The sequence below is a fragment of the Engystomops pustulosus genome, chromosome 7 (genome assembly GCF_040894005.1).
Source record: "Engystomops pustulosus chromosome 7, aEngPut4.maternal, whole genome shotgun sequence".
Lineage (NCBI taxonomy): Eukaryota > Metazoa > Chordata > Amphibia > Anura > Leptodactylidae > Engystomops > Engystomops pustulosus.
The window spans coordinates 103806901-103832298 of record NC_092417.1 but is presented as its reverse complement, the minus strand read 5'-3'; the positions used below and the strand labels follow the sequence as shown (position 1 = coordinate 103832298).

General features: G+C 45.9%; 1 long non-coding RNA gene across 1 annotated transcript in view; it reads right to left on the bottom strand.

The window, feature by feature from the left end:
• The window catches only part of LOC140068916 (uncharacterized), a 60349-nt gene that overhangs the window by 17890 nt on the left and 17061 nt on the right, over positions 1-25398 (bottom strand). The window contains exon 2 of the long non-coding RNA XR_011848625.1: positions 8814-8962. This is a non-coding gene — a long non-coding RNA (uncharacterized lncRNA). The remainder of the gene's footprint in view (positions 1-8813; positions 8963-25398) is intronic.

Below are 25398 nucleotides of genomic sequence, written 5' to 3'. Positions count from 1 at the left end.
TAATCGGCCTCCACTTCTCTTGCTCAGCCTCCTCACCCCTGTGTATAATCACCCTTCACTTCTCTTGCTCAGCCTCCTCACCCCTGTGTATAATCAGACTCCACTTCTCCTGCAAAGCCTCCTCACCCCTGTGTATAATCAGCCTCCACTTCTCTTGCTCAGCCTCCTCACCCCTGTGTATAATCAGCCTCCACTTCTTCTGCACAGCCTCCTCACCCCTGCGTATAATCAGCCTCCACCTCTCTTGTACAGCCTCCTCACCCCTGCGTATAATCAGCCTCCACCTCTCTTGCACAGCCTCCTCACCCCTGTGTATAATCAGACTCCACTTCTTCTGCACAGCCTCCTCACCCCTGTGTAAAAATCAGACTCCACTTCTTCTGCACAGCCTCCTCACCGCTGTGTATAGTCAGCCTCCACTTCTCTTGTACTGCCTCCTGACCCCTGTGTATAATCAGCCTCCACTTCTCTTGCTCAGCCTCCTCACCCCTGTGTAAAATCAGCCTCCATTTCTCTTGCACAGCCTACTCACCCCTGTGTATAATCAGCCTCCACTTCTCTTGCTCAGCCTCCTCACCCCTGTGTAAAATCAGCCTCCATTTCTCTTGCACAGCCTCCTCACCCCTGTGTATAATCAGCCTCCACTTCTCTTGCTCAGCCTCCTCACCCCTGTGTAAAATCAGCCTCCATTTCTCTTGCACAGCCTCCATTTCTCTTGCACAGCCTCCTCACCCTTGTGTATAATCAACCTCCACTTCTCCTGCACAGCCTCCTCACCCCCTGTGTATAATAAGTCTCCACTTCTCTTGCACATCCTCCTTACCCCCTGTGTATAATAAGTCTCCACTTCTCCTGCACAGCCTCCTCACCTCCTGTGTATAATCAGCCTCCTCTTCTCCTGCACAGCCTCCTTACCCCTGTGTATAATCAGCCTCCACTTCTCTTGCACAACCTCCTCACCCTTCTGTATAATCAGTCTCACCTTCTCTTGCACAGCCTTCTCTCCCCTGTGTATAATCAGCCTCCAAATCTCTTGCACAGCCTCCACACCCCTGTGTATAATCAGCCTCCACTTCTTTTGTACAGCCTCCAGACCCCTGTGTATAAGCAGCCTCCACTTCTCTTGCTCAACCTCCTCACCCCTGTGTATAATCAGACTCCACTTCTTCTGCACATCCTCCTCACCTCCTGTGTATAATCAGACTCCACTTTTTCTGCACAGCCTCCTCACCCTTGTGTATAATCGGCCTCCACTTCTCTTGCTCAGCCTCCTCACCCCTGTGTATAATCAGCCTTCACTTCTCTTGCTCAGCCTCCTCACCCCTGTGTATAATCAGCCTCCACTTCTCCTGCAAAGCCTCCTCACCCCTGTGTATAATCAGCCTCCACTTCTCTTGCTCAGCCTCCTCACCCCTGTGTATAATCAGCCTCCACTTCTCTTGTACAGCCTCCTGACTCCTGTGTATAAGCAGCCTCCACTTCTCTTGCTCAGCCTCCTCACCCCTGTGTATAATCAGCCTCCACTTCTTCTGCACAGCCTCCTCACCCCTGCGTATAATCAGCCTCCACCTCTCTTGTACAGCCTCCTCACCCCTGCGTATAATCAGCCTCCACCTCTCTTGCACAGCCTCCTGACCCCTGTGTATAATCAGACTCCACTTCTTCTGCACAGCCTCCTCACCCCTGTGTAAAAATCAGACTCCACTTCTTCTGCACAGCCTCCTCACCGCTGTGTATAATCAGCCTCCACTTCTCTTGTACTGCCTCCTGACCCCTGTGTATAATCAGCCTCCACTTCTCTTGCTCAGCCTCCTCACCCCTGTGTAAAATCAGCCTTCATTTCTCTTGCACAGCCTCCTCACCCCTGTGTATAATCAGCCTCCACTTCTCTTGCTCAGCCTTCTCACCCCTGTGTACAATCAGCCTCCACCTCTCTTGCACAGCCTCCTCACCCCTGTGTATAATCAGCCTCCATTTCTTATGCACAGCTCCCTCCTATTTTCAAGCGTCATATACTGCCTTAGGAACCTATAAAGTCTATGAGATCTTATAATGATAAATTATATCTTGTGGGGCCCTCGTACAGATGTTGGACTATGGCCCAGCATCTTCAAGTTATACCTCTGTTTTTAAGAATATTCTTAAATTGACTGATCCCTTTAGATGCAAATTTTGAAGCAAAAAAAAAAAAAAAATATATATATCAATGTTGTAAAAGATTACTAAGTTATTTTTAAGAACATCAAAATAATTCTACATATTGTACTTTATGTTACCACATTATTTCTTACGTGCAAATATACTGTAAGTATAAACTTACTATTTTATACTATAGGACATGGAGCATTCAGAGAAATCATTTGCAGTAAATTTTTTTGAACAAGTTTATTTTGGTAAGTGTCACTACTAGTTTATTACAGTCTATTTGGCAGGTGAAAAACATTATTCATCCAAGAGATAAGGAAGGTGAGTACCTGTAGAATGGAGAAACAGGGAGAGCAATTTCCCTCTGGGCTACATGGTCCCCTGTGTAACTAAACCAGCAGATATCATTTGTCATAGCCTATAGACACATACAAGGTTTACTGGATGCTTTTAATATTTGTATTATGTTAATGGATAAAAAAATGAATTAATGAATATTTTAGGCTACTATTTGTGTGCTACAACTTTTTCATTGTTAAAAGGAGGTAATTGCTTGGCAAAAAGAATAGTTTTGGATAAACATGTTGCCATATTTCAGTTATAACTTGCCTCAGTTTTCCAGTATTATCAATTGTCATTAGGAGCTTCAGTCCTATTGGGAGGTGAACTGCATTATTCATCCAAGAGATAATTCCTCCAAGGGCAGGTGAGCGCATGTAAAGTGCAGGGACAAGGTAAAAGAGATCTCCTTTGGGTAAAACGGTCCCTTGTGCCACTAAACTATAACAGATAACTTCTTGCAGGCATCATTTCTTATATTCTATAGACACATGGAAGGTCTTAGAGATCTCCATGCTTAATCTTCCTTCTTGTCATTATTTCACTCAGTGATTTTCATGTTTCTACCAGAAGAAGGCTACGTGAGCTATAAGTTCACTTTATAACATTGGTATGAGAGTACTATACTATGCCAGCAGTGTATTTTGTGTGAAGGCAAAGAAAAATTCTAGATGTGGTTGGTAGATGAGCATATAAAATTGCTGAGATGACTGATTATGTGCAACTTTATTGGTTTACTCTTGTACATGGGTTGTATGTTTTTTTTACCAGCTCCCTAACATCTCCCCTATTGTAACTTGTATGTTTGAGTCTCATCCTCTGTGGTGGCTGTAGTGGAACACTGTAACACTGTAATTTATGACTGTGGCATCAGCTATCCAGCGATTACAGCTGATCAGAAGAGGTTTTAGATCACTGACTTATATGACCCATTGAATGATATAATATTCACAAAATTTAAATATGATTATTAATAAATATATATAAAATAATCCAATAAATGGGGAGTGGTGAGACATCTGGAAAAATCTCCATGAGATTAATAAACTGCCTCGTTCATTGGCAACTATTTCAATATTCTCGCTGTTCTGTTTTGTGGAGCCTCTAATTGCTCCAAGCTAGGAAATATGTTGCAGCGACTATTCATGTGTTTTGACATATAGAACGGCAGCCACATGTGTTCCTCAGAGAACGGAAGACAGCAAGCTGAGTAATGTGGCATTGATCTGGAGGCACATCTGTAAGGTCTATACCTCTTTGTTCATGGAAAGCCCTTAGTGACTGCAAACACAGCTCTGCATATATATTTTATTAGCAATTTGGCCTGGAGGATATAATGAACATTATATAATAATAATGAAGATGATGAGGTTATTGTCCTTGATTACGCTGGAAAACAAGATATCTAGAGATTGTGATTAAACAGTGTTTGAAAAAAACATTATGCAAATACATAGTCACAAGCATGGTAATTCTCTGTTCTATGGAAATTATTTATAGAACTTTCCTCATTGTGGTAGTCTTTAGCTGTTTAGTTATATAGCTACAAGTCATTACTATCTGAAGATAATTAAATGTAGTTCTGGGGAAAAGTCTAACAATTCTGATCCTGCAGAGGATTGTATTGTGTTATTACCATTCAAAATTGGGATGAGAAGATCATGATGGTAATTGAAAGACATATGAGGCTAAAATCATTCCATACATGCCCATAGTGCATACATTTATGTGTTATTCTGCTTTTTTTATTATAAGAAGTAACCATTATCAAGCTTGTGACACCTTTAACAGCCTGTCATGTTTGGAATCAGAACTCTCATCCGATCCTGGATAGAGGCTAGATATACAGACTACATTATTGCCAAATTTCCAAAATACCATCACTAGTAGAGATGAGCGGATCTGAACTTTAGGTTCAGCATCCTCCATTCAGCAGCTCTGCCTAAACCAGACTTGTTGAATGATGGTTTGCTTAGCAGCCAATCAGAAAGCTTTACTGTTCTAGCAACTAGGCATGGCTGTGATTGGGCAGGTGGGCACATGGTGGACACATTTGGCCAATGACAGCCATGACTAGTTGCTAGGAGTGTAAAGCTACCCGATTAGCTGCTTAGCAGACCATCAAACAATATGTTTCGTTTAGGCGGAGCTGCCAGAGGACACAAAATCTAAACTTTAGGTCCACTCATCTGTAATCACTACAGATGAGCGAGTATACTCGTCCAAGCTTGATGCTCGTTCGAGTATTAGTGTACTCGAAATGGCTCGTTGCTCGGACGAGTATTTTGCTTGCTCGAGATCGAGCATTTAGTTAAGGAAACACAGTGAAGAACAGTGAAGAATACAATGAAAACAGTGAACACAGTGAACACAGGATCATTTAAGTGAAGAACACATTGCAGGTGTTTCCGTACAACTGCTTACTTATCAGAAGACATTAGTGCAGAACGGTGTTCTTCACAATAGTATATGAAGAACAATATGTGTGAAGAATCTGAAGAACACATTGCAGATGTTTCCATACGTCTGCTAACTTATCAGAAGACATTAGTGCAGAAAGGTGTTCTTCACAATAGTATGTGAAGAACAATATGTGTGAAGAACACATTGCAGATGTTTAACACGGGTCATTCTCCTTTTTGAAGTTCCACGAATATTCCATTGAATAAAAAAAGCCGAACAAAGAGGACTGACTTCCTTATTTCTCAATAAAATGACACATTTTATTGCAGAGCCTTGGTCCCCTTGAAAAATGCTCGAGTCTCCCATTGACGTCAATGGGGTTCGTTATTCGATACGAGCACTCGAGCATCGGGAAAAGTTTGACTCGAGTAACAAGCACTCAAGCATTTTAGTGCTCGGTCATCTCTAGTAATCACTAGTCAACTTTAGTTTTAAGGCAAAATCCCGAGTTTACCCCTAAATCTCCCCATGGCTCCTGAGATTCTATTGATTTATTACATCCCACTACACAATTTTTGCTCTAGAAACAAATACAACTCATTAGATTGAGATTGCCCTCACAACCAAGAACTTAATCAACACAAATCCAGAGCTGATCCCATAAAATTACATTTACCTCCAGAATTTAGGTACTTAACCAATAAATAGCTGAAGGAAGCTGAATCCCTAAGCTTGTGGGTATTAGCTGGTAAGCAACTAAAGCAATGGATACACCAGTATAGAATTGGGTGAATGGGGAGATAATGTATTTAATGTCAACTAAGATTTAAAGCAGAAGTCGAACCATTACATTTCTTAGTGTGGAAATGTATCCATGTAATTTATATAAACAAGCGTTAAATTTACAGAGACATTGAATAAACATATTTTAACTATGGAGCCATAACTTTTTTGAATTCTTCATAAGTTCACTACATGTATTTATACTCTCAAATAAAGACTCTCAAATGAAGACTAACAAGTTAATGCTTTTCGATTCTGATCCAGTACAAGATTGATAAACATTTATCATAAACGACCAGTATACCAAAGAGCTGAAAACATACATTGGGGCTCATTTACTTACCCGGTCCAGTCGCGATCCAGCTGCGCGTTGTCCGACGAGGATTCGGGTTCTGCCGGGATTCACTAAGGTTGTGCAGCCGATATCCAGTAGGTGTCGCTGCTGCGCCAAGGTCCGCCGGAGTTCACCTTCTTCTTCATGGTGCATGTAAGTGCTTGATCTTGCGACACTTTTTGTTTTTTAAATTACGTTTTTTTTCCGAATCCGTCGGGTTGTCCAACGACCACGCTGCTCGATTTCTGTTGCGTGAAATCTAGCGTGATTGCACCGAAATCCGATCGCGTGTGCCAAAATCCCCTCAAAATTCGGCGCAAAACGGAAAAATTCGGAAAAACCTGACGAAAGTGCGGCCTCGGAGCCCTTAGTAAATGAGCCCTATTGTGTATATTGTTACAATTGTTTAAAAGTTACAATAAAGCGGCATTGTGGGCCTAGTAAAGATTTCACAGCCTATGAGAACATTTTCTAACCACAGTGCCACATCTCCCAATCTCATACACATCCTATTGTGCACATAGCTATAAGGGCAACCTCATTTCTTCTGTATTCTCTCTGGACATTTCACTTTATAATGGAGTTCCATAGACTGCTGTGCTTTTTTATTGTTGCACTCTGGATTGCTACCATCATATTGTGTTCAGCTACTAGTTCTTTGCCAAAAAAAACCTGTCCCCCTGCTGTACTGTCTTTTCATGAATCCCACTTAATGACTACATTACTCGTAAATTCTTCCACATTACTTTCCTCATATTCGTTCTACTTCAAATGAGTGAATAATACCTCTAATTTTGAGACCTAAGAATGAATAACCTTTAGTTGACTTTGGTTAGGCTTTTTTTCTTGCTTTTTATATTTGCTGGCAGTTTGCCGACTTATAATAATGCAGTTTTTTTGGCACAGTGTATCATTCCCCATAGGGTCTTAATATAAGGTTATACCTTATATGTTATTTTTATATGGCTTCTGTTTTATCATTGCACCTTTTTGCCTGATGAATTTTCGTCTATGCATTATGTTTGTTATACCCTGCTTGACTTGCTCTGTGTAATTGAATTATACAAGTATGCATACAGTGGAGGAGGATGTTTGCAGATATACTCAAGTAAAATGAGATCAAGCTTACATCACTAATATCCTTCCCTTGCTCAGACTATATTGAAGTGCTTTTAATTCATTTAGATATTTTTCAGATGATGCCATTGATATCTCCCTCAGATGCCTGTTGTGAAGCAATGCTAGATATAATTAGAGGTATTGTGCACCGCCAAACAGGACTGGTAATATGCAGGAATAAGGTTGTCACTGTTGTCTTATACCAAAAGGGCTATGCCCAATGAGCACATCTTCTTAATGGTAATCTAGCATTAAAATCAAGCACAATAAATCAGGGACACTTAGGCACTGTGTGGTAACCTTCTTACATTTGTTATACATGGCCTCCTTCCTTCAGTTCAACTTCAAGAATTATGCTAATTAGCCAGAAATGCTATGGATGCATTGCCAGAGTCCCTCTCTTCTGCAGCTTCATAGGCTGTTAGTGTGCAGAAGCACATCTCACCCTCCTTCAGCACTCCCCCTTCCCCATGATTGTAGTACACTCACATTTAAAAGGTTAAAAATGCTCATTAAAAAAATCCATCAAACGACCATCAATGCCCAACTCCGGGTTTCTCCTATCCAGCTCCTTCTGGGGAGATTGTATTCTGGTCTTTTGGTTTCATCATTGGTTTGGAGTCAATTCTCAGCAGAAGATCCTTAAAATGTAACTTCAAAGTTATAGTGATTTTACAAAATTCTCATATGTGATTCCCCCATTTAAAAACAAACACAACAATGTCCGTATTGTGCTATTTCCCGTTCCAAAGTTATGGCATTTTCTGTTCTGAAAGTGTTTGATAAAAATCTTTCTTACCAGAGGTGAAGCTAGAGGATACTAACCTTTTCCTGAATCTGCCCTGAAGCTGAGTCCAATTCACTCTGCCCACAGATCCCATGATGCCTTATGTTCTATCTCTAAGTAATTTAACAGCAGTGAGATTCCTACAAATAAATCCACTGAACACTGCACAGTGCACATACAGGATGCTGTGCAAGACATCTGTATCCACAGCACTGAACACACTGAGCTCTGCTGCACACACATCAAAAATTGCTGGATATAGTTAATAAAGATAAAAGGCAAAGTTATTCTACATCCCAAGCTATTGATTTGTGGAAAAATAGAAACTTTACAGTTGTGCTTTAAATACTCTGTCTGACCTTGATGATTTTCTCCAAAACTTCAAAAATGTCACAATATGACTTGGCTTCCTCACTACTTTCTAGTTATACTACATACATTGGGGGTTGCAATATAGGTATATATATATATTTTATTAAAGGTCTATATTTGGGACTCCACACAAATCCATATAGATATGCATCTAAAGGCTGGTGTATAGGCACCCACTACAGCACGGGACTAACAACCCCAAGGCTAACACTAAATTTAAATCAATCTTTGATAACAAAACTTTATTTTCATGATTTTCTTTCAACAGGACAGCTATTTTATTGCCACCAATAGAATATTGCACCTCACCTCTAATATTATGGGGCTGTGCTGTAATTAAAATGAATGTCAGTTACCAATCGAAACTTGGGTAATAAAGAAGGCGCATAATTAGCAGCACGGTAATAAATTCCTATTTATCATTACTGTTCTGACACCTGAATATATCCTACCACGATAATCATTTGCACGTGAGGAAGCATGACATATTTATTAATGGAATCAATTGGATTTTTAATGAAATGTACTCACATGTGATGCGCTAATCATTTCCATCTTGGTGGCTAGAATCAGCAGCACGATAAAAGAGACATATAGTCAGATTACACAGTTTGTCCTTCGTTAGGATGTTCTTCGGTTGGAGCGGGATGGATTCCTTCAAATGGCATCATTTCAGTGATCTGCAACAAGCAGCGCTAATGAAAATTAATGTACAGGAAACCTAATCCAGCAGCAAAGTAAACAATGCCATCGCCACATATTGTTTTATTACATGCTATGGGAAAGATTGATTGGGACGTTTTTCTCCGAGTGGATAGAGTGTAATATTCTTAGAATTGAACATGTCCATCTGCTCTTGCAGCCTGTGTCTATACAACCATATACATTTGCAGAAGAAATAGACTAGAATATGTATATGACAAGATGATTTATTTTTAAATTATATGGGTAATGTCTAGGTAGATGCAGAAGATGTTTATGAGTTTTTTCCAATGGTGTAAGATGGATGTGCTATGACTAGAGATGAGCGAACATGCTCGTCCGAGCTTGATGCTCGGTCGAGCTTTAGCGTACTCGAAACTGCTCGTTGCTCGGACGAATACTTCGCCCGCTCGAGAAAATGGCAGCTCCCGCCGTTTTGCTTTTTGGCGGCCAGAAACAGAGCCAATCACAAGCCAGGAGACTCTGCACTCCACCCAGCATGACGTGGTACCCTTACACGTCGATAGCAGTGGTTGGCTGGCCAGATCAGGTGACCCTGGGATAGACTAGCCGCTGCCCGCGCTGCTCGGATCATTCTGTGTCTGGATGCCGCTAGGGAGAGAGCTGCTGCTGGTCAGGGAAAGCGTTAGGGTGTTCTATTAGCTTACTGTTAGGCAGGAGTGATTCTCCAAGAACCCAACAGGCCTTTTTAGGGCTACAATAACGTTATACTTTTTTTTTCTTATTTGCAGCTAGTACCATATTGTGAGGAATTTGCAGGGGGACTTGCTACCGTTGTGTTAAGCTCTTAGTGACACACATATCCACCTCAAACACCAAAGTGGGAAAATTTATTAGGGGTTTGATTTCAATTAGGCACAGTCTGCCATTTACTTTTTATTTTACGTTTATTTTTTTAATAACTCAGTGTCATCTCATCTTGCATAGTAGTGTGCTTTCATACTTGGCTAGAAAATAGCCATAGGAGAATCCAAACGGCTTACTTACGCCTACAGTAGCGTTATATATATTTGATTTCTGGTTGATCTGCTGGTGGCTGTACTTGCTGCAGTGCATCTACTAGCAAATTGTGAGCAATTTGTAGTGAGACTTGCGACCGCTGTGTTTTGCGCTTAGTGACGCACATATCCATTGCAAAGACCGAAGTGGGAAAATTTATTAGGGGTTGGATTTCAATTAGGCACAGTCTGCCATTTCCTTTTTTATTTTACGTTTATTTTGTTTAATTACTCAGCGTCATCTCATCTGGCATAGTAGTGTGCTTTCATACTTGGCTAGAAAATAGCCATAGGAGAATCCAAACGGCTTACTTACGCCTACAGTAGCGTTATATATATTTGATTTCTGGTTGATCTGCTGGTGGCTGTACTTGCTGCAGTGCATCTACTAGCAAATTGTGAGCAATTTGTAGTGAGACTTGCGACCGCTGTGTTTTGCGCTTAGTGACGCACATATCCATTGCAAAGACCGAAGTGGGAAAATTTATTAGGGGTTGGATTTCAATTAGGCACAGTCTGCCATTTCCTTTTTTATTTTACGTTTATTTTGTTTAATAACTCAGCGTCATCTCATCTGGCATAGTAGTGTGCTTTCATACTTGGCTAGAAAATAGCCATAGGAGAATTCAAACGGCTTACTTACGCCTACAGTAGCGTTATATATATTTGATTTCTGGTTGATCTGCTGGTGGCTGTACTTGCTGCAGTGCATCTACTAGCAAATTGTGAGCAATTTGTAGTGAGACTTGCGACCGCTGTGTTTTGCACTTAGTGACGCACATATCCATTGCAAAGACCGAAGTGGGAAAATTTATTAGGGGTTGGATTTCAATTAGGCACAGTCTGCCATTTCCTTTTTTATTTTACGTTTATTTTGTTTAATAACTCAGCGTCATCTCATCTGGCATAGTAGTGTGCTTTCATACTTGGCTAGAAAATAGCCATAGGAGAATCCAAACGGCTTACTTACGCCTACAGTAGCGTTATATATATTTGATTTCTGGTTGATCTGCTGGTGGCTGTACTTGCTGCAGTGCATCTACTAGCAAATTGTGAGCAATTTGTAGTGAGACTTGCGACCGCTGTGTTTTGCGCTTAGTGACGCACATATCCATTGCAAAGACCGAAGTGGGAAAATTTATTAGGGGTTGGATTTCAATTAGGCACAGTCTGCCATTTCCTTTTTTATTTTACGTTTATTTTGTTTAATAACTCAGCGTCATCTCATCTGGCATAGTAGTGTGCTTTCATACTTGGCTAGAAAATAGCCATAGCAATAGGATAGCATCGTTTGGTTTTAAAAACTAAAAAACACAAAAAAAAACATAAAAACACAAAAAAAAGTTAAAAAAAATTAAAGTTATAACTCTCATTTTAAAAATGTTTAACCCGAGGGCTAGGGGTAGAGGACGAGGGTGGGGACGTGGGCGTCCAACTACTGCAGGGGTCAGAGGCCGTGGTCCTGGGCGGGGTGAGACACCACCTGCTTATGAGGGAGCAGGGGAACGCCGCAGAGCTACACTCCCTAGGTTCATGTCTGAAGTTACTGGGACTCGTGGTAGAGCACTGTTTAGGCCAGAACAGTGCGAACAGGTGATGTCGTGGATTGCCGACAATGCTTCGAGCAATTTGTCCACCAGTCAGTCTTCCACGCAGTCCACCCATGTCACCGAAATCGGCACTCCTCCAGCTCCTGCACCTCAGCCTCCTCCCCCCCAGTCTGCCCCCTCCAAGGAAAATTTGGCATTTGAACCGGCATACTCTGAGGAACTGTTTTCTGGACCCTTCCCACAGTCACAAACCACTTGTCCGGTTGCTGCTGAGCAATTTTCCGATGCCCAGGTTTTCCACCAGTCGCAGTCTGTGGGTGATGATGACCTTCTTGACGTAGTGGAAGAAGTGTCTAAAGAGGTGTCCGACGATGAGGAGACACGGTTGTCAGACAGTGGGGAAGTTGTTGTCAGGGCAGGAAGTCCGAGGGGGGAGCAGACTGAGGGATCGGAGGATGATGAGGTGACAGACCCAAGCTGGGTTGATAGGCCGGGTGAACACAGTGCTTCTGAGACAGAGGAGAGTCCTCGACCAGAACAGGTTGGAAGAGGCAGTGGTGGGGCCAGGCGGAGAGGCAGGGCCAGAGCTGGTGCATCAGCGCCAAATGTGTCAACTAGTGAAGCTCCCGTGGCGAGGGCTCCTGCGGCGAGGGCTAGATTTTCAGAAGTCTGGAGGTTCTTTAAGGAAACACCGGATGACCGACGGACTGTGGTGTGCAACATTTGCCAAACCAGGCTCAGCAGGGGTTCCACCACTACTAGCTTAACTACCACCAGTATGCGCAGGCATATGAATGCTAAACACCCCACTCAGTGGCAACAAGCCCGTTCACCTCCGGCCGTGCACACCACTGCTCCTTCCCCTGTGTCAGCTGATAGTCAGCCCCCTGCCCAGGACCCTGCCACAAAAACCCCATCGTCGCCTCCACGATCCTCCACAGCATCCACCAGCGTTCAGCTCTCCATACCCCAGACGCTGGAGCGGAAACGCAAATATAGTGCAACCCACCCGCACGCCCAAGCCCTTAATGTCCACATCTCCAGATTGCTTAGCCTGGAGATGCTGCCCTATAGGCTAGTAGAGACCGAGGCCTTTCGCAACCTCATGGCGGCGGCCGCCCCTCGGTATTCGGTCCCCAGCCGCCACTACTTTTCCCGATGTGCCATCCCAGCCCTGCACCAGCACGTGTCAGACAACATCATCCGTGCCCTGACCAACGCCGTTTCTGACAAGGTACACCTGACCACGGACACGTGGACGAGTGCTGCCGGGCAGGGCCACTATATATCGCTGACGGCACATTGGGTTAACTTGGTGGAGGCTGGGACCAAGTCTGACCCTGCGGCTGGTCATATACTGCCGACGCCGAGGATTGCGGGGCCTACCTCGGTCCAGGGATTTCAGGCCTACTATGCCTCCTCCTCCTCCCACCCCTCCTCCACCTCCTCCTCCTCCGAATTACCATCCGTGGCCATGGCGCCATCAGTCGGTAGCTCTTGGCACAGCAGCAGTGCCGTCGCTAAGCGACAGCAGGCGGTGCTCAAACTGCTGAGCCTAGGCGATAAAAGGCACACCGCCCAAGAGCTATTACAGGGCATCACGGCGCAGACTGATCTGTGGCTGGCACCGCTGAACCTGAAGCCAGGCATGGTTGTGTGTGACAACGGCCGTAACCTGGTGGCGGCTCTGCAACTCGGCAGACTGACACATGTGCCATGCCTGGCCCATGTGTTAAATCTGATAGTTCAGCGTTTCCTCAAGACATACCCCAATCTGTCTGATTTGCTCACAAAGGTGCGCCGCATCTGTGCGCATTTCAGGAAGTCCAGCACAGATGCTGCCACTCTCAGGGCAGCGCAGCGCCGCCTCCAACTGCCCGCTCACCGACTGTTGTGCGACGTGCCCACGAGGTGGAATTCAACACTGACCATGTTATCCAGAGTTTACCAGCAGCGCCGAGCGATTGTAGACTGCCAGATGTCAACTTCCACCAGAACTGGTAGTCAGGTCAGTCAGCTTCCTCAAGTCTACAATGAGGAGTGGACGTGGATGTCTGATATCTGTCAGGTGCTGAGTAACTTTGAGGAGTCAACACAGATGGTCAGTGGCGATGCCGCCATCATCAGCCTCACCATCCCGCTGCTTGGCCTGTTGAAAAACTCTCTGATCAGCATGAAGTCGGAAGCTTTGCGCTCGTCACAAGAGATGGGGGAAGAAGATTCCCTTGTTGATAGCCAAAGCACCCTTAGGTCTGTTTCTCAGCGCATATCGGAGGAGGTGGTGGTGGAGGAGGATGAGGAGGAAGAGGAGGAGAATGTTGGCGAGACACAAGAGGGGACCATTGTTGAGTCCTTCACTGTTCAGCGTGTATGGGCAGAAGAAGAGGAGTTGGAGGAGTTGGAGGAGGAGGAAATGGACAGTCAGGCCAGTGAGGGGAGTGAATTCTTACGCGTTGGTACTCTGGCGCATATGGCAGATTTCATGCTAGGCTGCCTATCCCGTGACCCTCGCGTTCAAAGAATTTATTCCAGCACTAGAGATGAGCGAACATGCTCGTCCGAGCTTGATGCTCGGTCGAGCATTAGCGTACTCGAAACTGCTCGTTGCTCGGACGAATACTTCGCCCGCTCGAGAAAATGGCAGCTCCCACCGTTTTGCTTTTTGGCGGCCAGAAACAGAGCCAATCACAAGCCAGGAGACTCTGCACTCCACCCAGCATGACGTGGTACCCTTACACGTCGATAGCAGTGGTTGGCTGGCCAGATCAGGTGACCCTTGTATAGACTAGCCGCTGCCCGCGCTGCTCGGATCATTCTGTGTCTGGATGCCGCTAGGGAGAGAGCTGCTGCTGGTCAGGGAAAGCGTTAGGGTGTTCTATTAGCTTACTGTTAGGCAGGAGTGATTCTCCAAGAACCCAACAGCCCTTCTTAGGGCTACAATAACGTTCTACTTTTTTTTTTTTTATTTGCATCTAGTACCATTTTGTGAGGAATTAGCAGGGGGACTTGCTACCGTTGTGTTTAGCTCTTAGTGGCACACATATCCACCTCAAAGACCGAAGTGGGAAAATTTAGTAGGGGTTGGATTTCAATTAGTCACTAACTCAGTGTCATCTCATCTGGCATAGTAGTGTGCTTTGATACTTGGCTAGAAAATAGCCATAGGAGAATCCAAACAGCTTACTTACCCTTACAGTAGCGTTCTATATATTTGATTTCTGGTTGATCTGCTGGTGGCTGTACTTGCTGCAGTGCATGTACTAGCCAATTCTGAGCAATTTGTAGTGAGACTTGCGACCGCTGTGTTTTGCGCTTAGTGACGCACATATCCATAGCAAAGACCGAAGTGGGAAAATTTAGTAGGGGTTGGATTTCAATTAGGCACTAACTCAGTGTCATCTCATCTGGCATAGTAGTGTGCTTTGATACTTGGCTAGAAAATAGCCATAGGAGAATCCAAACAGCTTACTTACGCCTACAGTAGCGTTCTATATATTTGATTTCTGGTTGATCTGCTGGTGGCTGTACTTGCTGCAGTGCATGTAGTAGCCAATTCTGAGCAATTTGTAGTGAGACTTGCGACCGCTGTGTTTTGCGCTTAGTGACGCACATATCCATAGCAAAGACCGAAGTGGGAAAATTTAGTAGGGGTTGGATTTCAATTAGGCACTAACTCAGTGTCATCTCATCTGGCATAGTAGTGTGCTTTCATACTTGGCTAGAAAATAGCCATAGGAGAATCCAAACAGCTTACTTACGCCTACAGTAGCGTTCTATATATTTGATTTCTGGTTGATCTGCTGGTGGCTGTACTTGCTGCAGTGCATGTACTAGCCAATTCTGAGCAATTTGTAGTGAGACTTGCGACCGCTGTGTTTTGCGCTTAGTGACGCACATATCCATAGCAAAGACCGAAGTGGGAAAATTTAGTAGGGGTTGGATTTCAATTAGGCACTAACTCAGTGTCATCTCATCTGGCATAGTAGTGTGCTTTGATACTTGGCTAGAAAATAGCCATAGGAGAATCCAAACAGCTTACTTACGCCTACAGTAGCGTTCTATATATTTGATTTCTGGTTGATCTGCTGGTGGCTGTACTTGCTGCAGTGCATGTACTAGCCAATTCTGAGCAATTTGTAGTGAGACTTGCGACCGCTGTGTTTTGCGCTTAGTGACGCACATATCCATAGCAAAGACCGAAGTGGGAAAATTTAGTAGGGGTTGGATTTCAATTAGGCACAGTCTGCCATTTGTCCTTTTTTATTTTACGTTTATTTTGTTTAATAACTCAGTGTCATCTTATCTGGCATAGTAGTGTGCTTTCATACTTGGCTAGAAAATAGCCATAGCAATAGGATAGCATCGTTTGGTTTTAAAAACTCAAAAACACAAAAAAAAACAAAAAAAACAAAAAAAAAACAAAAAACACAAAAAAAAACAAAAAACACAAAAAAAAGTTAAAAAAAAATTAAAGTTATAACTCTCATTTTAAAAATGTTTAACCCGAGGGCTAGGGGTAGAGGACGAGGGCGGGGACGTGGGCGTCCAACTACTGCAGGGGTCAGAGGCTGTGGTCCTGGGCGGGGTGAGACACCACCTGCTTATGAGGGAGCAGGGGAACGCCGCAGAGCTACACTCCCTAGGTTCATGTCTGAAGTTACTGGGACTCGTGGTAGAGCACTGTTGAGGCCAGAACAGTGCGAACAGGTGATGTCGTGGATTGCTGACAATTAGAGATGAGCGAGCACTAAAATGCTCGGGTGCTCGTTACTCGAGCCGAACATTTCCAGATGCTCGAGTGCTCGTTTCGAGTAACGAGCCCCATTGAAGTCAATGGGAGACCCGAGCATTTTTCAAAGGGACCATGGTTCAGGAATAAAATGTGTTATTTAATTGAAAAATAATGTCTTCTGATAATTTGCAAACATCTGCGATCTATTCTTCACTGTTCCGCGCGTATATTATCTCCCGACAAGTTAGCAGATGTAAAGAACAGTGAAGAATAGAATAAAAACAGTGAACACAGTGAACACAGTGAACACAGGATCATTTAAGATAAAAACACAGTGCAGAACACAGTGCAGAATAGATTACAGATGTTCGGCACATCTGCTTACTTGTCGGGAGATACGCGCGGAACGGCGCGAACAAAATAGCATGTGAAGAACAATATATATGTGTGTGAAGAACACATTGCAGATGTTTAAATACATCTGCAATGTGTTCTTCACACATATATATTGTTCTTCACATGCTATTTTGGGCGCACCGTTCCGCGCGTATCTCCCGACAAGTAAGCAGATGTGCCGAACATCTGTAATCTATTCTGCACTGTGTTCTGCACTGTGTTTTTATCTTAAATGATCCTGTGTTCACTGTTTTTATTCTATTCTTCATTGTTCTTCACTGTGTTTTTTTTAATTAAATGCTCGATCTCAAGCAGGGGAAATACTCGTCCGAGCAACGAGCCGTCTCGAGTACCCTAATGCTCGACCGAGCATCAAGCTCGGACGAGCATGTTCGCTCATCTCTACTGACAATGCTTCGAGCAATTTGTCCACCAGTCAGTCTTCCACGCAGTCCACCCATGTCACCGAAATCGCCACTCCTCCAGCTCCTGCACCTCAGCCTCCTCCCCCCAGTCTGCCCCCTCCCAGGAAAATTTGGCATTTGAACCGGCATACTCTGAGGAACTGTTTTCTGGACCCTTCCCACAGTCACAAACCACTTGTCCGGTTGCTGCTGAGCAATTTTCCGATGCCCAGGTTTTCCACCAGTCACAGTCTGTGGGTGATGATGACCTTCTTGACGTAGTGGAAGTGTGTAAAGAGGTGTCCGACGATGAGGAGACACGGTTGTCAGACAGTGGGGAAGTTGTTGTCAGGGCAGGAAGTCCGAGGGGGGAGCAGACTGAGGGATCGGAGGATGATGAGGTGACAGACCCAAGCTGGGTTGAGAGGCCGGGTGAACACAGTGCTTCTGAGACGGAGGAGAGTCCTCGACCAGAACAGGTTGGAAGAGGCAGTGGTGGGGCCAGACGGAGAGGCAGGGCCAGAGCTGGTGCATCAGCGCCAAATGTGTCAACTAGTGAAGCTCCCGTGGTGAGGGCTCTTGCGGCGAGGGCTAGATCTTCAGAAGTCTGGAGGTTCTTTAAGGAAACACCGGATGACCGACGGACTGTGGTGTGCAACATTTGCCAAACCAGGCTCAGCAGGGGTTCCACCACTACTAGCTTAACTACCACCAGTATGCGCAGGCATATGAATGCTAAACACCCCACTCAGTGGCAACAAGCCCGTTCACCTCCGGCCGTGCACACCACTGCTCCTTCCCCTGTGTCAGCTGATAGTCAGCCCCCTGCCCAGGACCCTGCCACAAAAACCCCATCGTCGCCTCCACGATCCTCCACAGCATCCACCAGCGTTCAGCTCTCCATACCCCAGACGCTGGAGCGGAAACGCAAATATAGTGCAACCCACCAGCACGCCCAAGCCCTTAATGTGCACATCTCCAGATTGCTTAGCCTGGAGATGCTGCCCTATAGGCTAGTAGAGACCGAGGCCTTTCGCAACCTCATGGCGGCGGCCGCTCCTCGGTATTCGGTCCCCAGCCGCCACTACTTTTCCCGATGTGCCGTCCCAGCCCTGCACCAGCATGTGTCAGACAACATCACCCGTGCCCTGACCAACGCCGTTTCTGACAAGGTCCACCTGACCACGGACACGTGGACAAGTGCTGCCGGGCAGGGCCACTATATATCGCTGACGGCACATTGGGTTAACTTGGTGGAGGCTGGGACCGAGTCTGACCCTGGGGCTGGTCATATACTGCCGACGCCGAGGATTGCGGGGCCTACCTCGGTCCAGGTGTTTCAGGCCTACTATGCCTCCTCCTCCTCCCACCCCTCCTCCACCTCCTCCTCCAAACTACCATCCGTGGGCACGGCGCCATCAGTCGGTAGCTCTAGGCACAGCAGCAGTGCCGTCGCTAAGCGACAGCAGGAGGTGCTCAAACTGCGGAGCCTAGGCGACAAAAGGCACACCGCCCAAGAGCTATTACAGGGCATCACGGCGCAGACTGATCTGTGGCTGGCACCGCTGAACCTGAAGCCAGGCATGGTTGTGTGTGACAACGGCCGTAACCTGGTGGCGGCTCTGCAACTCGGCAGACTGACACATGTGCCATGCCTGGCCCATGTGTTAAATCTGATAGTTCAGCGTTTCCTCAAGACATACCCCAATCTGTCAGATTTGCTCACGAAGGTGCGCCGCATCTGTGCGCATTTCAGGAAGTCCAGCACAGATGCTGCCACTCTCAGGGCAGCGCAGCGCCGCCTCCAACTGCCCGCTCACCGACTGTTGTGCGACGTGCCCACGAGGTGGAATTCAACACTGACCATGTTATCCAGAGTTTACCAGCAGCGCCGAGCGATTGTAGACTGCCAGATGTCAACTTCCACCAGAACTGGTAGTCAGGTCAGTCAGCTTCCTCAAGTCTACAATGAGGAGTGGACGTGGATGTCTGATATCTGTCAGGTGCTGAGTAACTTTGAGGAGTCAACACAGATGGTCAGTGGCGATGCCGCCATCATCAGCCTCACCATCCCGCTGCTTGGCCTGTTGAAAAACTCTCTGGTCAGCATGAAGTCGGAAGCTTTGCGCTCGTCACAAGAGACGGGGGAAGAAGATTCCCTTGTTGATAGCCAAAGCACCCTCAGGTCTGTTTCTCAGCGCATATCGGAGGAGGTGGAGGTGGAGGAGGATGAGGAGGAAGAGGAGGAGAATGTTGGCGAGACACAAGAGGGGACCATTGTTGAGTCCTTCACTGTTCAGCGTGTATGGGCAGAAGAAGAGGAGTTGGAGGAGTTGGAGGAGGAGGAAATGGACAGTCAGGCCAGTGAGGGGAGTGAATTCTTACGCGTTGGTACTCTGGCGCATATGGCAGATTTCATGCTAGGCTGCCTATCCCGTGACCCTCGCGTTCAAAGAATTTATTCCAGCACCGATTACTGGGTGTTCACTCTCCTGGACCCACGGTACAAGCAAAATCTTTCCACTCTCATCCCTGCAGAGGAAAGGAGTGTGAGAATGCATGAATACCAGCAGGCCCTGGTGCACAAGCTGAAACAGTATTTCCCTTCTGACAGCGCTAGCGGCAGAGTGCGTAGTTCTGCGGGACAAGTAGCGAGGGAGAGTAGGCGAGCAGGCAGCTTGTCCAGCACTGGCAAGGGTACGCTTTACAAGGCTTTTGCCAGCTTTATGTCACCCCAGCAAGACACTGTCACCTGTCCCCAGTCTCGGCAGAGTAGGGCTGATCTTTACAGAAAGATGGTGAGGGAGTACGTAGCTGACCATACCATCGTCCTAAATGATCACACAGCTCCCTACAACTACTGGGTTTCAAAGCTGGACATGTGGCACGAACTGGCGCTGTACGCCTTGGAGGTTCTTGCCTGCCCTGCCGCTAGCGTCTTGTCCGAGCGGGTTTTCAGTGCAGCTGGTGGCATCATCACCAATAAGCGTACACGCCTGTCGACTGACAGCGCTGACAGGCTGACGCTTATTAAAATGAATAAAGGCTGGATTTCTCAGAATTTCCAATCTCCACCAGGTGAAGGAAGCTCAACCTGAATAATTGATCCACTCCTCCTCCTCCTCATTTTCCTCCTTCTCCTCCTCTTTGTACAGTAAAGCAGAGGAAACTGGCTATTTTTTGACAGGGCCCACTGGCTCTTGCTATAGTACTTTATGCATTTAATTTTTCTGGAGGGCCACCTACCCGGTCCTCTGTTTTAAACAATTTTTGGGAGTGCCACATACAGGCACTCAATGTATTCCATTTTTCTGGAGGGCCACCTACCCGGTCCTCTGTTTTAAACAATTTTTGGGAGTGCCACATACAGGCACTCAATCTATTCCATTTTACTGGAGGGCCACCTACCTGCTCCTCTGGTTTGAAAAATTTTTGGGACTGCCACATACAGGCACTCAATCTATTCCATTTTACTGGAGGGCCACCTACCTGCTCCTCTGGTTTGAAAACTTTTTGGGAGTGCCACATACAGGCACTCAATCTATTCCATTTTACTGGAGGGCCACCTACCTGCTCCTCTGGTTTGAAAACTTTTTGGGACTGCCACATACAGGCACTCAATCTATTCCATTTTACTGGAGGGCCACCTACCTGCTCCTCTGGTTTGAAAAATTTTTGGGACTGCCACATACAGGCACTCAATCTATTCCATTTTACTGGAGGGCCACCTACCTGCTCCTCTGGTTTGAAAACTTTTTGGGACTGCCACATACAGGCACTCAATCTATTCCATTTTTCTGGAGGGCCACCTACCTGCTCCTCTGGTTTGAAAACTTTTTGGGACTGCCACATACAGGCACTCAATCTATTCCATTTTTCTGGAGGGCCACCTACCTGCTCCTCTGGTTTGAAAAATTTTTGGGACTGCCACATACAGGCACTATCCAAATTAAATTGTCTCCATAGCAGCCTCCACACGTTGTCTCCATTGCTACCTCCAAAAGTCGTCCATATAGCTGCCTCCATACATCGTCCCTTTATCAAACGAGGTGTGTCAGGCACAAATTTGGGTTGTTTTCATGGATTCCACATCAAAGTTGTTAACTTTGTCGCCACCCTGCTGTGTAATCCACAAAATATACTGGCAAACTTTTATCATGTACCGATATTATTTGAGCGCTTCTTGCTCACCTCCTTTGGTTCCTCTCTGCCACCCATTGGTTTGAAGCCTGAGTCCATTTAGGGTATGTCGCCATGCCACTCTCTAGCCTGCTGCCGCTGCCTCTGCATGCCGTCCCCTATAGTGTCAGGGTCAATTATTGCATGTTTTAGATGCTATCTAGCTTCATTCTGTCACTCTGTCATGGCCATGCTGTTGCCCATAATTTTGGCATAATGGTGCGATTATGCAGCCTCAGAGGCATCCATGCATGCTGCCCTTGCTGTTTCTTGTCCATTTCCGTGGTGTTTCCATCCTTTTCTGAGGTTTCCAGGTGTTTGGCCAAGCTTCCCTGTGCAGAGCCTTGGTCCCCTTGAAAAATGCTCGAGTCTCCCATTGACTTCAATGGGGTTCGTTATTCGAGACGAGCACTCGAGCATCGGGAAAAGTTTGTCTCGAATAACGAGTACCCGAGCATTTTAGTGTTCGCTCATCTCTATCCAGCACTGATTACTGGGTGTTCACTCTCCTGGACCCACGGTACAAGCAAAATCTTTCCACTCTCATCCCTGGAGAGGAAAGGAGTGTGAGAATGCATGAATACCAGCAGGCCCTGGTTCACAAGCTGAAACAGTATTTCCCTTCTGACAGCGCTAGCGGCAGAGTGCGTAGTTCTGCCGGACAAGTAGCGAGGGAGAGTAGGAGAGCAGGCAGCTTGTCCAGCACTGGCAAGGGTACGCTTTACAAGGCTTTTGCCAGCTTTATGTCACCCCAGCAAGACACTGTCACCTGTCCCCAGTCTCGGCAGAGTAGGGCTGATCTTTACAGAAAGATGGTGAGGGAGTACGTAGCTGACCATACCATCGTCCTAAATGATCACACAGCTCCCTACAACTACTGGGTTTCAAAGCTGGACATGTGGCACGAACTGGCGCTGTACGCCTTGGAGGTTCTTGCCTGCCCTGCCGCTAGCGTCTTGTCCGAGCGGGTTTTCAGTGCAGCTGGTGGCATCATCACCGATAAGCGTACACGCCTGTCGACTGACAGCGCTGACAGGCTGACGCTTATTAAGATGAATAAAGCCTGGATTTCTCATAATTTCCAATCTCCACCAGGTGAAGGAAGCTCAACCTGAATAATTGATCCACTCCTCCTCCTCATTTTCCTCCTTCTCCTCCTCTTTGTACAGTAAAGCAGAGGAAACTGGCTATTTTTTGACAGGGCCCACTGGCTCTAGCTATAGTACTTTATGCATTTAATTTTTCTGGAGGGCCACCTACCCGGTCCTCTGTTTTAAACAATTTTTGGGAGTGCCACATACAGGCACTCAATCTATTCAATTTTTCTGGAGGGCCACCTACCTGCTCCTCTGGTTTGAAAACTTTTTTGGACTGCCACATACAGGCACTCAATCTATTTCATTTTTCTGGAGGGCCACCTACCCGCTCCTCTGGTTTGAAAACTTTTTTGGACTGCCACATACAGGCACTCAATCTATTCCATTTTACTGGAGGGCCACCTACCTGCTCCTCTGGTTTGAAAAGTTTTTTGGACTGCCACATACAGGCACTCAATCTATTTCATTTTTCTGGAGGGCCACCTACCCGCTCCTCTGGTTTGAAAACTTTTTTGGACTGCCACATACAGGCACTCAATCTATTTCATTTTTCTGGAGGGCCACCTACCTGCTCCTCTGGTTTGAAAACTTTTTTGGACTGCCACATACAGGCACTATCCAAATTAAATTGTCTCCATAGCAGCCTCCACACGTTGTCTCCATTGCTACCTCCAAAAGTCGTCCATATAGCTGCCTCCATACATCGTCCCCTTATCAAACGAGGTGTGTCAGGCAGAAATTTGGGTTGTTTTCATGGATTCCACATCAAAGTTGTTAACTTTGTCGCCACCCTGCTGTGTTATCCACAAAATATACTGGCAAACTTTTATCATTTACCAATATTATTTCAGCGCTTCTTGCGCATCTGTTTACATTCCCCTCACCCGGCATATCCTAAACTTATAAGAACGCTACTACACTTGATCTTATACAAAAGGTTCTTAGAAGTGCTGTTTGGGGAGTAGCCTAGAGACAGGGGCTTGGATTGGCGAAAGCTCGCCTGGCAGCGGAGCGCCAGCTCCATGCGCATCATGCGCTTCTTGCGCATCTGTTTACATTCCCCTCACCCGCCATATCCCAAACTTATAAGAACGCTACTACACTTAACTTGGTGCAGGCTGGGACCGAGTCTGACCCTGGGGCTGGTCATATACTGCCGACGCAGAGAATTGCGGGGCCTACCTCGGTCCAGGTCTCATAGGTCTGGTATACCTCCTCCTCCTCCCACCCCTCCTCCACCTCCTCCTCCTCCGAATTACCATCCGTGGCCATGGCGCCATCAGTCGGTAGCTCTAAGCACAGCAGCAGTGCCGTCGCTAAGCGACAGCAGGCGGTGCTCAAACTGCTGAGCCTAGGCGATAAAAGGCACACCGCCCAAGAGCTATTACAGGGCATTCCACATCAAACTAGTTAACTTTGTCGCCACCCTGCTGTGTAATCCACAAAATATACTTGCAAACTTTTATCATTTACCGATATTATTTCAGCGCTTCTTGCGAATCTGTTTACATTCCCCTCACCCGCCATATCCTAAACTTATAAGAACGCTACTACACTTGATCTTATACAAAAGGTTCTTAGAAGTGCTGTTTGGGGAGTAGCCTAGAGACAGGGGCTTGGATTGGCGAAAGCTCACCTGGCAGCGGAGCGCCAGCTCCATGCGCATCATGCGCTTCTTGCGCATCTGTTTACATTCCCCTCACCCGCCATATCCTAAACTTATAAGAACGCTACTACACTTGATCTTATACAAAAGGTTCTTAGAAGTGCTGTTTGGGGAGTAGCCTAGAGACAGGGGCTTGGATTGGCGAAAGCTCGCCTGGCAGCGGAGCGCCAGCTCCATGCCAAGATCCAACTAACATAGTTTTAACTGCAGCACCTTTAATCTACTACTAGTTCACTGCCTCCATACATGGTCCCCTTATCAAACGAGCTGTGTCAGGCAGAATTTTGGGTTGTTTTCATGGCTTCCATGTTAACTTTGTCGCCACCCTGCTGTGTAATCCACAAAATATACTGGCAAACTTTTATCATGTACCGATATTATTTGAGCGCTTCTTGCTCACCTCCTTTGGTTCCTCTCTGCCACCCATTGGTTTGAAGCCTGAGTCCATTTAGAGTATGTCGCCATGCCACTCTCTAGCCTGCCGTTGCCTCTGCATGCCGTCCCCTATAGTGTCAGGGTCAATTATTGGATGTTTTACATGCTATCTAGCTTCATTCTGTCACTCTGTCATGGCCATGCTGTTGCCCATAGTTTTGGCATAATGGTGCGATTAAGCAGCCTCAGAGGCATCCATGCATGCTGCCCCTGCTGTTTCCTGTCCATTTCCGTGGTGTTTCCATCCTTTTCTGAGGTTCCCAGGTGTTTGGCCAAGCTTCCCTGTGCAGAGCCTTGGTCCCCTTGAAAAATGCTCGAGTCTCCCATTGACTTCAATGGGGCTCGTTATTCGAGACGAGCACTCGATGCATCGGGAAAAGTTCGTCTCGAATAACGAGTACCCGAGCATTTTAGTGCTCGCTCATCTCTAGCTATGACCATTCTGAAACACACAGAAGTTTTTCTTGGAAAATGATTATTATAATTTATTGACAGAGCACCATTAATTCCACGGTGTTGTATAATCAGTGGGGGTTCACAATCTAGATGGGAGGGTAGATGGGGACACAAGGTGAGGGCCCACAATGTATATGAGAGGGTAGATGGGGACACAAGGTGAGGGCCCACAATCTATATGGGAAGGTGGATGAAGACATAAGGTGAGGGCTCACAATCTATATAGCAAGTTAGATGGAGACATGGGGTGTGTGGAGTGCCTATGAGTTCTTTTAAATAGAAGTGTCAAGGGAAACTACTTGACCCCAATACAAATCTGTAGCATAACCTTCCAACGCCCATTTATAATAATGGTGCCTTATAGGCAGATGCATAAATTCACGATGCTGTGCCTTAATGCAAATATGTACCAGATCAACCAACTATAACGTAATGTTTATAGTAATGGCCTCCTCAAGTAGCAAAGAGACACATTATAGA